The sequence below is a fragment of the Charadrius vociferus genome, unplaced genomic scaffold, assembly GCF_000708025.1.
Source record: "Charadrius vociferus isolate BGI_N301 unplaced genomic scaffold, ASM70802v2 scaffold183, whole genome shotgun sequence".
Lineage (NCBI taxonomy): Eukaryota > Metazoa > Chordata > Aves > Charadriiformes > Charadriidae > Charadrius > Charadrius vociferus.
In genome coordinates this window covers 2,328,447-2,341,125 of record NW_009648250.1, presented here as the reverse complement: position 1 = coordinate 2,341,125, position 12,679 = coordinate 2,328,447, and the positions used below count along the sequence as shown (strand labels likewise).

The 12,679-nt window shown below is 44.0% G+C and overlaps 1 protein-coding gene across 1 annotated transcript in view; it reads right to left on the bottom strand.

The window, feature by feature from the left end:
- Window positions 1-12,679, bottom strand: part of LHFPL2 (lipoma HMGIC fusion partner-like 2) — a 16,078-nt gene that overhangs the window by 1,084 nt on the left and 2,315 nt on the right. The gene's annotated exons all lie outside the window — the stretch shown is intronic.

The window sequence follows — 12,679 nt, the reverse complement described above, 5'->3', positions numbered from 1 at the left end:
GTAATTTGACACCACATCTGCTTATTTGGTCACATTACGACGTAGTAGAAAAATAATACTGCCAGTTCAGTAAGGTGCTTTCGTAATGAAGGGATTCTCTAGTCCGCCCCAAACAAACAGATCGAAGTACCCACAGCCAGTGCACAGGTACCGCTGGGATCCTCTAAACAGCTGATTGACTGCTGCAGAAGGAAAGCACGTTTTAGTGATGCAGGAGCAAAAGCCTCAACTCCCCCACCTTGCTAAACTGCCCAAACACCCTGCTGTGCCTCAGGCGGGAAGTAAAAAGCTCAGACTAGATGTTTTGCCTGTTGGATCATCTCTCATATCCATGGTTTTCTCTCCTATGAGGACCAGTCTTTATCTAAGCAGTGAAGGGCTTCATTAAGAAAATAAAAAGTCACATTAGAGTCCCTGCACACATGATGTGCCCATAGATGAGAGATTTAATCAAAATGCCTAATATGCTGGTAGCTACAATGCTCTCTTATGGGCCCTGATAAAAAAAATCACAGATGTCCCTCCTACAAGGCAGGTAAGAAGCAGCTAAACATCAGGACAGGTCATAGGGATCAAAATCTACTTTGTTTTCTTTAAAATTTTACTCAGAAGGACAGGAAGAATTATAAAAAACAGTTTTTGTTTAAACACAACCAGTTTATCCAGAAAATTAATACAGCCTTCCGGATCCCATAAATATTATTTATTTGTCCTGCACTGAAAGCCCTTTATTCAACCTGGCACCTTGACAAATACACCTGGTAAAGGTGCTGTCACCTTCTAGAAGTGGGCTGGAAGTTGCACTTTTTATGTTCGGTGCTGGTTCATCCATTAGATTTCATCTAATCCCAAAATTTCTACCAAGTAATACAATAAAAAACAGTCATCTTTTCTTCCCTGTATTAAGAGATTACCAAGAACAGCTGTAAAGACTTGTTTGCATCTTCTTCAATTCAGTTAGACTCGCCTGTTCTGCAGTATGTTAAGTTTCCTTAATTGTTTGTTTAAAGAAATTCAGCCAGATGCAAGAAAGCTTCCTCACTGAGAAAGAAAAGCTGGGTCCTAGCTAGTAAGCAGTTAACATACACAAAATGCAAAAACCATCATCCAACCGTCTAAAATTAATGTCTATGAATGCCAGACATTTCACAAAAGAAAGTCCTTCCTCCAGCGTTTTTCTAATGATGACACAACACCACGGGCATGAATGAACTAAATGTCATTATTCTTTGGGGCAGCAAAATCCATTAGCGAGTGATATCCGTTCTCTGTGAAGGGATTTCACCACTGCTTACATTTAAGAACCAATGACAAATTTTATGCAGTGTTTCCTGGCTGATTGGCCAAAGTACATTAAGTATAAAGTATTGCTTTATCTTGGGCAGACCTGGATAAGCTGTGCTTTCATCCTGCTGAGCCCTGCAGCCGTTTCAGACTAAACACCAGCAGTTCCTTCTCCTCTACTCATCACTAGTTTCCTGTTCTGCATAACCAGCATGACCACACTACGTTTGGTTTTTTTTTCACTGTACATTGGTATGGGCTGGTTGCCATTTTCTCTAATGATCACAAGCCCTTTGGTAGTTAAAAATCACCATCACCGAATTAAGAGGCCGGGTCTGAAATGCCAATGTAGCTGCTGCCGACAAGGACATTTTTAAAGTTTACCACCCCATCACTCACAAACCTAGACAGCCCTTGTTCAACAGCAAATCTGGCTTATGGCTGCCTTACAAGCAGGACTAAGAAGCTACATCCATTTCTTTTTTACCAAAAAACAGAGTGCTGAACAACTCCTGAAAGCTACTGGTTCCTGGTACGTATGCCCCAAGCTGAAAAGCCATCACCTAAAACTCAGGCCCCCAAAAGGCTGCAGCGCTGCTGTCAAATGTAGTCATCAGGACCTTACTGAATTAAAACTTTTTTTTTTTTTAAAAAGTACAGAAAATTCCTGGAGAAATAGTGACTACAGCCCATAATTTGATGAACTACAGCTGTTTTCTCACAGATAAAAACAAGATATGGAGAAAGGTCTTAACCATGACTTGAATATGGTCAGAGTCTCACCTTATTTTTCCTTCAGCTAGTTAACTTTGTGAAACCTATACTGGCCTTGCACAATACAAGAAAAAGTAATGTTTTCACTACCAAACCTACCTTCTACTACTCCATTTCAGGGCAGACAGAAAGCTCCTCAGGACATGCACCCTTCTAACTATCACTAATATTTATCATAATTTTTCATTAATACCTGGTTTGTACTTGCTAGGAAAAGTGAATCCTAAAGATGATTCATTTAAGCCAATTCAACATACCCACAACAAAAACTGCACTCCTTGGATTTTGTGGAGAGGCACAGACTTCCTCATCACGTATTCAGTTCAAAGCTCCAACACCTGGAGCAATGGCTGAGCTGTGCAGGGTGCAGAGATCCCTTCCTGACTCTCCCTACCTGCCCAAAAAGGGGTGCTCAAGTAAAAAGATCAAGAGGAGCTTTGCCTCCTGCTTCCAAGTAACTACAAAAGAGACAGTCACAGGCTACAAAGCTTACCTCAAGGAGTCCTGCAGCTTAAACAAAATAGACAGAAGATGTTTTATCACCCACCAACACAGCAAACCATGGGCTAAAGCAGAAGCCAGCAATCCACAGCACTTAACTGTCTGACTACCTGTAACCAGAGCAGCAGCTTCCAGAGACTCCTGAAAAACAAACACCTCTCTGCTCCTAGGAACAGGGATGCAGAGGGAAGGGAAGGAGAAAATGCCCATGTGGAAAGAACGAGGTAAGATACCACAGGGTAGCAAGGGCAGGAGAGGTTGTGGTGCTGCCTGAAAAGTCATGGTCTGCTTTTAAACAGGCAAAACAGTTAAATGCAATATGAATAGCTCCAAATTCTCTGTGCTCCTCCACCTTTGACCTAAGGAGCACTGCACAACCATTTCATGCAACACGAAAAAGCCAGAGGGCTGTTTCTACAGCTAAAAGCATAGCCTTGATCTACATCTAACACATGTGCAAACAGCTGCAGTGGAGCAAAAACCACTTACAGGCCAGTCTGTGGTCAGACGATCCACAAGGGGAAAAACCATGGGTAAATTCTCAGCACTGATTTCCCATACCAGCATCTACAGGGCAGAGCCTGGCCAGGTCCCTTACATCTCTTTGCTTCTTAGACAGAAATTTAAGCTTAACTGCCTACATTCCCGCCTTTCTGTAGCTGCTGCTCAGTCCCTGGGGCTCGCCTGCCTGCAGCTCTCTCATTTTGGTTATTTATTTGCATCACCACAGAGCCTGGCAGCTCTGCTCACAGTTTCTGCCTCCAATAGCTGATAACGTGCCTTTCAGACAAGACACACAGAGATGGAACGCAAGGCACAAGTGAGATGATAACCTTGAGCAGCATGCTGGCAACAGCTTCATCGAATCCATGGCCTGCTAGTTACCAAGTTTTTCTTTTACATGTTTTTCTTGTCTCTGCAACAAGACAGTCTTAAGAAAAAATTTGAGGAAAGAGAAGTGGGTTTCCCATTGCTTGTGGACAGCACAAAGCAGCATAGGGGCGCATGGTTTTGTTTTCTAAAGAGTCCCCAGGGGGAAGGAGGAGGAGGGCGCTGGATGGGCTGTGCGGAGCCAGGAGTGAAGTATCTTGCCAGTGAATGAAACGCTGCGAGTGCGGCCTGCAGCTTACAAGAGGCTGGAAAGGGGAGCCAAGCGCCTTATCCCTGCCATTCATTTATACTCACAGTGCACAGGAACACAAGACCAGCTCCTAGTAGAACCTACAGATTTGTGTATAAAAGTTGCTCGCTGGATTGATTAACTATTATAATTCTCAGTTTTGTTGAATTTTATTCAGTTATTCTTACACTCAACTCATTCAAATACTCAGTATTTAATCTGTATCGTGCAGCTTTCTAAGCCATTTAATGCTGTAAATTAAGATTAAAGCACTTAAGCTTTTGTTAGCCATGGAAGTACAAAGGTCAGTTTTGTGTTGTGTAATTTCATGTCAGCATAATGTGATAAAAAAGCAATTATCTCCTGTCGACAGTTTGCCTTGAGACGTATCTGGCAGGAGGACAGTAAGTATTAATGACAGAGATTTGTTTTTCTTAATAAATCAGTTTTTGCTCTTGTCCTAGTGTCTTTGAAGAGAAGCACATCTTTAAGAGAAAGAACAAAAATTGAGTGCTCTGTCTGAAGATAAATTTTCTGCAACGAATCCTTTCAGTTCTTTGTGCTGACGTACAGTAAATGAGAGTTTTAATTCACGGCCAATCTACCTGTGGAATTATTGCTGTTTGTTCCCCCTGCTGGGAGGAACAAATTCATTTGGAAAACATTACAAGCTGTTTTCCCCTGTGCTCTACAGGCTCGAAGAGCTCAGGCTTGCTCTGTTATAAACTTAACTCCCCTCTCTGAGCACAGCTGCACTGCTGGGAGTGCAGCTTCTGCTGTACACATGTTCTTGTTCCTACTTCCTAATTAGCTCTATCCCAGTTCTTTAAATCAGCGTGATAATTTTTTGTCATTACATTTTCCTTTTTGTTAGTTGTTGCAGTTACCTTTCCTCTTAGGCTTAAAATAGAAGTGAAAATTCTGAAAGAATGCTACACAATGCTGCCAGATGCCTAGGAATGAGAACAGAAAACTATTTAGATGACTCTTTTATGCAGAGACGTCATCTAAAACTCTTTACTGTAAGTCCATCAGCAGGGAGTATTTTCCTATCTTTCACTGAAGGCAATGTGGCCATGTAACATTTTATTATCAGTCTCTAATTACCTGCTTTCAAAAAAAAGCTTTAAGAAATACAGAATTTAGATGAGATTTAGATTTTATTGGGATTATTAGACTAAAATATATTTCCTGATTACAACACAGACAACCTATTAAGCATCAGCTGTTTTATATTCAAATGATGTAAAAGCAGCTACTTTCTCCTAAAATGCCAAAGCAAAACATTACAACACGCTGTGATGTATCAATGCAAATATAGCAGACTGCACCGCTGTGCAACGACATTTCTGAAGACAGATCAGTAACGCTTTTTCTATAGGAGAACCCTTTTTGTATTTGTGCACCAAGCCTGGAACTGAAGCAAGCTATTGCTCCTCCTGGTTTTTTATGCGTGGTTAGCTGCCAGGCTAAGATCGTGGAAAAGCAACAGCCAGTCTACCGTTACGGGCATTTGTATATCACATTATGTGCTGGGGTCAGATCTGAGTAAAAGCTTTTTCATTCCATCCTTGGAAGCAACCCTCGAGACAGGGGTTAGGCAGATGCTTGTTTAGCTAAGTGAAGGCATTCTATTTAGTTTTGACAGTCTCCTGTGCAGCTGCTGTTGTGCCATATTAAACAACAGCATAAACTAACAAAGCCAATTTCCATTGCAAAGCCTGAAACTATCTTCTCATTTCCTAGCAAAATAGCAAAAAAGCTTTTAAATGCTGCTGAAGAAACAGGAAATTAAGCAGCTGTGATCAATGAGGTGGCACTGCAACAGGCTCCCACGGAGCAGCACAACCGCATTCTAAGAGAGAAAGGGGAAAAGGGCGAAGGCGGGGAGGGATTAGCCTTGCACAACACCAGGCAGGCAGCGCAGGTGGGTCGCTTCCTCAGTGGCAGTGATCCTGATCCTGCTCATCTTCTGCACAACCACAGGAGAATAACATTCAGCCCAAGGGGACTGCACCAGCCAGGCAAAAGAACCCTGCATTTATTGCTCATATTTCCAAGTGTGTCAATAAGCTACCTGAATACCTGAACAATTTCATATATAAAATACTTGTACCAAAGCACTACGCTAGCTTCACCCAAGGAGGCTTTCCAATATGCAGACTATCCCTGACAAACCCCTACCCGGGAGGAATACCACCAGGTCGCCTTTTACATGCTTTTGACGGCTTCAGCCACTGACAGACAACCAAAGCACTGCCCTCCTACTCAGCAGCTGTATAACAGACACCTTCAGCCCTTTGAAATGATTCAGTAATCCTGTTTTAGTCAGATGAGAGCTAACGAGGTGGCCTCAGGCCAGCTGACATGGTGGCCTTAGCGCTCCACACTGGATATAGGACAAGGGTGAGGGTAGTGCTGAGATGCTGAAGGGAGCACCACAGGGCCTCAGACCTGCCTCTGCAGCTGCTCTCCATCCCCCTGGATGACTGCCAGACCCACCAAACGCAAGCAGCTGACCACAGGCAAGAAGGTCTTTGCCCAAAAAGAAAGGGGAGACTCTGCAAGCCCTAGAGGCTTGGAGATGGCATCTGGCCCCCTTGGAAATGCAGCACAACAAACAAGAGAAAAATTCACAACATTAAGAAGATCAGTGCTTAAAAAAAAGCCTAACTGGACATCACACTCCATGCAGGTTTGCACAAGCACAGGGGATCTGGGATAAGTTGGAAGCGTGGCTGTAGAGGGTGGGGAGGGTTGCCGGTGGGCAACGCACCAAAGCACCCCACACCTCCATACCTGCAGTCACTGGGGAGGACTGCAGCCATATACAGATTTCGGTGTACCTGCGATACCCTAAGATGAGGCAGGAGAATGAATTGTTTATAACCAGGTGATGACTCAAAACCTGCACAGATATTTTTTTTCCCTTTAAAATTCTCTCAGGGTCATATAAGGGTAAGCAGTTCCTTAACCACTGCCTTCCCCAAGCTGAGGAAAAGGACAGCATCCCTCCTCTTTTCAACAGTAAATTAACTATACCATTTGCTCATGCGTCTTTTCCCATTGATTAACCAAATCAAAGATGCTCATTCATAACCAAACCTGTGCAAACATACATCAACTTCTGATGGCATTACTGATGTGGGGGTGTGGAAACAGGGACAGGACTACAGTGGGGGCTACTGGTGGGAGACACAATTATTAAGTATATTTTGCTACCCACAGAAAAAGCCAAAAATAAGTCAGTTTATCACCTTGACATGGGTTGCTTTGGCAGAATGACATCACAAGGGGGATTCAGCATTTGGGTTTTTTTGATATTGGTGTGATCTAACTGCTTCTCTGTAACAAAGTGTGAGCCTGCAGACTCCTGTTTTTAGGAAAGAGGAGGGCAAACGTGCAGTTAGCTTTTAATAATTTTTATACATGTGGTGAGGGTCCCCATTAGTCAGGAGGGAAAGAAATGCAGAGACTCAAAGTAAGATCAGTCCCAAGCCCTGAAATGACACCGCTGCCTCTTCGCTGGCCGTCAGCCATGTGCAGTCATGTCACTGCACTACGGGGGCTCCTGTGCGGCAGATGCTAACCCTGCAATTAAGTCAAGATAAAGCACCTTACAGGGGAATAGCCAAATATTTACAAGTCTTCACCAATGCAGAGGTAATCGAAGACCTCTCCACTCATAGGGCCACGGCTCAGGCACAGTTGCGAGGGCTGGTCACCTCTCACATCCTTCCTTAAAAGCCAGTGAAGCATTGAGTGTTTTTAATCTAGTATGGCTCAATAAAAGGCTTGAAGCTGCTAAATGAGAAACTCAATTGTGGATGATAAATTTGGCATGTTATGGAGTCAGGGAAGGAAGTATCAGCTCGTGTCAATTATTCCGTCCCAGAAAGAAGCAGAGGAGAAGACCCAGTATGTTTCACACCACTCACCATGACCTTTTCCCCTGCTGTTTGGCCAGCGAGTGCCATACCCTCCAAACCACCCATCACTTATGCTGAATCAGCAGAAATGGAACGAAAATCACCACCTCCTGACCACAGCTCTATAAGAGAGGCTGAAGTAACAACCTGCCCTAGCTCAAGCAAAGAGGTAAAAGGGCTGCAGGCCACCTTTTTCATGGCATTACATTTCCTCAATACTGATCGTGCAGCACAAATAAGACCTCAGGGGTTCGGGGGAAAGGAACTGCAGAGGAACTAAGGCTCAGCAAGAAGGAAAAGGGGAAGAGGGATGCAGGAAGGGGAGAATTTTGGGTGGCTTCATGGGTCGTACAGCAGCAGAGTGCAGGTCGTCTGCATTGGGGAAGGAAGCAAAACTCAAAACCACTGATTTCCTTCATCACCACACCAGGCACACTGAAGACAGGAGCTAAGCACAAATTAGCCCCTTGTCTTGAAAAAGCCACTTTCATCTGTTTTCTTGCGTTTGAGTGAAAACACAGCATTTGTTGAGTTTAAATATTCTCCTAGTGTTTGCATCCTGTATACAAACAGCAGCATCAGTCTTGGCTCTGAGGCCTGGAAGCAAAAATCCAAGGAAAAGGGAGCCCACGGCCTCTTGGGAGACAGCCAGCACTCTCTTACCCGACATCGCCAGGGCAGGGGTGTAAGCAAGTTCTCGGCATCTCACCTACACCTGTAGCAGTAAAGGACGCCGGTATGTACATGTGCCATAGTAAAACATTTCTCCATGCGTACAGTGAGAGTCTCACACTGAGCACTGTTTGTTGGAAGAGATTCACGCTTGCTGAGAGAACCAGCTGCCAAACTTGATCACTGAAAACCTGTATTTTTTGTTTATTTTTCTATTCGATTTACAATCTCCTGGGTGTCTTGTGGTTCCCACAGGCCCAGCCTTGGTAGCGCAGGAGATGAGCCGACCACCAAATCTAACAAAAAACTGTAATCTTCACTTTATTTCTTTGAAGTTAATAATACTCTCCCTCAGGCTCAACAGCAATTTAGCACTTGAACTCAATTTTCCTTCCCTGGCATATTCCAACACGGCAGTCCCCTTTGCTTGAACTTCCAGCAGCCAAGTGTGTATTAGATGTCGTGCTGGCATTTGGCCATATAGGTTACAGGAAGCACTGTACCGCAGACAGCAAAAGCAGTTCAGACTGTCAGGATTTCCATTATAAATCCCCCTCCCCCACCCCCCTGCTTTTCTCTTTCTTCCTACCCCAAGAATTCAGAATTCTGGCATCAGAAAAGAAAAACTCTGAGCTGAATCCAAGAGGAAATATACTTTTTGAAAAATGCATGCTCTGCATTTTAGAAAGACAAACAAGAAGCTTCCTTGCCTTCGAGGGCAAAACCACTCTCGCTCTGCTCTCCTACTGCCTGGGCTCCCTGGCTGAGCAACAGCTTCCGTCGCCTGCAGGCAGCAACGTGAGCTCACAAGGTGCTTTCTTCCTTGCTTGCCAGCTTGGCTCTTTCTCAGGCAAAATAATGCTTTTTTTACAGTGTGCTGTTGCCTACAACCAAATATTCTAAACTACTCTGCAACAATCAAAACCTTTCACGTCATGCTCTGAGCATCAAAGAGCTCTAGCAGCCTCATGCCCCTCCACAGCAGCTTGCTTCTCCTTCTGTGTTCTCTCCCCTCTCCGAAGAAAGTCCTGGCCAACCTCCCGCTTCCTCCTCAGCTTCCTCCTCTGCAACTCCCAACGGCCTCTTTACCTTCCCTTCCAGCAGCCAGGAGCATGCAGCCGCACGGCCCCATGCACCACGAGCCCACCCAGCACAGCCGGATCCTACTTCATACACCCCCACAAGCAGCTCCAGATCCTCTTCCCCTTCAGATGGTTCACATCACACTCTGCTCAGGCCATCTTCCTAATCACCCAGCCTTCCACATGGAAAAGATGACCGCTAAGTATAACACGCTGAACTACTTCTTAGTGCAAGAGTCATAAAACAAACTCTTCCAGCAGCAGAGACGCAGCTGGCTTCAAACTGGGTTTCACCTCTTAATTTTAGAAAATTGTGCAGAAGTTTTCTTGCATCTGAGGGTAAAGCTACACTCCTCGAATTGAACTATTGCCCAGGTACTGCGGTAGTTTCTGATGGAGGAACCCCCCAAGACACCACAGCATGAAACAGGAGAAGATATGAACAGTAATAAAAGAAGAAAAAATAAGAAATCATGGAAAGGAGAGAAGAATGAATGCATGAGAGCTTGTCAGATACCTGAAAAGAGAAAATACTGTGGAAGAGACTTCACTGCTTGGGACGGAGCTGGACAAGCACCACGGTAAAAAAACAGCCTCCCAGAACAAAGCAGGGGTACAAGAGAAAATGCTGTGCAGGAACAAAGTAGGGTGAAACATTAAGGAAACCTCAGTGTTGGGTGATGAGAGGAGAATACTAAAGTAGGACCCCGGAAAGAAAGAAGCTGATTCATCGCCCAGCAATTCTTGAGAAAAAACTGCTGGGGTGACGGAGGGAAGCCCAAACCTGCAGTATCTGCGCCCAAGCAGACAGACTCTGACAAAGTGGCCAGGGGAAGCTTATGCTCCCTGCCCACTTGCAGCAGCCTGTGAAGACACAAAACTCTGCTTCATCAGCCTGGATGTGTGTCTGTCAAAAGCATAACTGCCAGCGGCCCAGCCTGCTAAGCCACATGACAGCAAAATGCAGCCATGCGTCCACCTGACCAAACCAGAGACACCCCTCAGCGTGCGGCTGGGACGCAGCTGCTTTCCAGACTGATGCAACCCAATTTTTACATGTTTTTTTTATTTTTCATGCGTCTGTCAGTAACCTGTTTAGTCAAGCCTGGTTTGAGCTAGGAGACAGTGGACCGTGAAGAGAGGAAGCAGTGAGAAGGGAGTGACGCACGAGAGGCTTCCCAAGATGAAGCCATCAGTGCTCTGGGAAGACTTTAGAGAAGAGGAAATATTTTATCGCCTTTCAGTCAACCTGCCTGGCAACACAGCCCCATTCCAGCATGGCAAAGCCAGAGTAACAGACTCTGAACTCCCAAACCCAGCCACCTTTCCCCTCCGCTCGCCCCAAAGCCTTCCCAGGCTCATGATGGCATAGCTCCCCACAAGGAAACACGGGCCTGCTCGACTTCTGTGTTTGAGGTAACATACATGCTGCTAATTTAGCTTCCGGCGCGCTGTCAGGGTGGCGCTGTCAGGTTGTGGCTCACCAGCAAGTCAGGCAGCCACCGGCTGTGGGCAAGGGGCCGCGTCCACCCAGCCACGACACGGGGGACCTTAGAGGTTAAAAAAAAAAAAAAAGCCAAGAAAAGTTGTTGATGATGAACTTCATAAAGAAAACTGTGTCAGAGACAGAAACCCAATCTGTTTTAGGCTCTGTCCGGGTTATCTTTAGATTATATTACTTAGCACCAAAGGGAAGTACCCTTACAAGCCCAAATGAGGCTTGTAAACACATATGCAACTATCCTATGTGCATACCAAGATATGTCAGTAGGAGATCACCAATTATTTACTTCCTATAACTATATGACTGCTGTGAAAATGTACCTTGAATTGGTTCTTATCAGCTACCATATAATAACATGCTGCCTCTTCTAGCCTCTGCATTTCAAGTGATTCACAGACTGTAAAAATAGAATACTTTTCCCAAAAAGACATTTAAATGAAAGTCTGCCTGGTCTTCTTGCTGCTGGGTAGTAATTATCTATTTAATTACACAGCTCCATTCTTTGCACTCTCTACTGCAGAGAAAAGATGCTTTTCCAGATGAAACGATCCTCAAACATCTCCAAAACCAGGGCCACCGATTACTGTTTCTACAGCTCCAGAATGAAAGGCACTGCAGTCCAAAAATAAGCGGTAGAAGGTCTTGCTCTATAACAAAGGAATCACAAAAGTTTAAACAAGAGCCATATTTTCTTCCTTTATGGTTTTGTATTTCTAATTTTCTCCCAGAAAAAAAAACCCTCTATGGACCAGATATGTGTATGGTTCCTTCCCATTGACCTAAATGAGAGTTTGCACATTTGTCCAAGGGCCGTAACAGAAGAGATGTTGCTTTCTGTTCTGTAATTTCATCGTAGGCATCATCCAGGTCACAACCAATGTTACTATAATGAAAAGATATATCCGGTGTCTGTTACTGTTTTTTCATGATGAATTCCAGGAATAAATGAACTTGTTGTGTTTTTAATTATATTAAATCTCCACTGCAAAGATATAGAGATTTTAAATGAGATTAAGCCTGCAAGATCCTGAGTTCCTGTAGATGACTCTACCATGGGTGCATCTCATCTTTGAAAATTATGTGTTTGGCATACTTGCAAATATTGGACTGACATAAGCTGATAAACAAAATGATTTTGTGAATTCTTCTCCTACGCTTATTACAAACATAATTGTTCACATTTGAAAGAACGATCTTACGCTTAAGACAATTAAGGCAGGGTTATATCTTGTTCTCTGGTCAGGGCATTAGTCTATCTATTGTAATCCCTGTATGGATTAACAATGCCGACAACTGTCCTTGAACAACTTGCTTAAGTATTTTCCACAACTCAGGAACTGAGAACGTTGAAATTAACAGCTGTGATAAGTCATAAGGAAAATAATTTCAACTAAGTAAGCAGATGCTGTAATGCTACTGGCACAAAAGTAGCAGTGGACCTAATAAAACTAATCTTGAGAAAACGAGTTGCTAGCCACAAGACGCCTGGCTGCAAATACTGGCAGGCGTACTTCTCATAGCAACAGTTTCAGTAACATGACCCTTCTATTACCCGGTTTCATGCTGTGTCATTTATCTGAATTAGAAGAAAGGAAGTGCTTCTATCCTCAGTACAGCTCAAAAAGGACTGATCTACCCCCTAACATGTAAGAAATGCTTTGTTGACTGTACTGTTCAATTCTTGAAGCTAGAAGTCCCAATACAGGAACAGCGGGTTTGACAGTAAAACACAAATCTGTCTTTGCACGTATTTTCTCACCAATACATGGTCTCTGCAATAGAATACTAATATACGAGAACACACTTCCTGCTG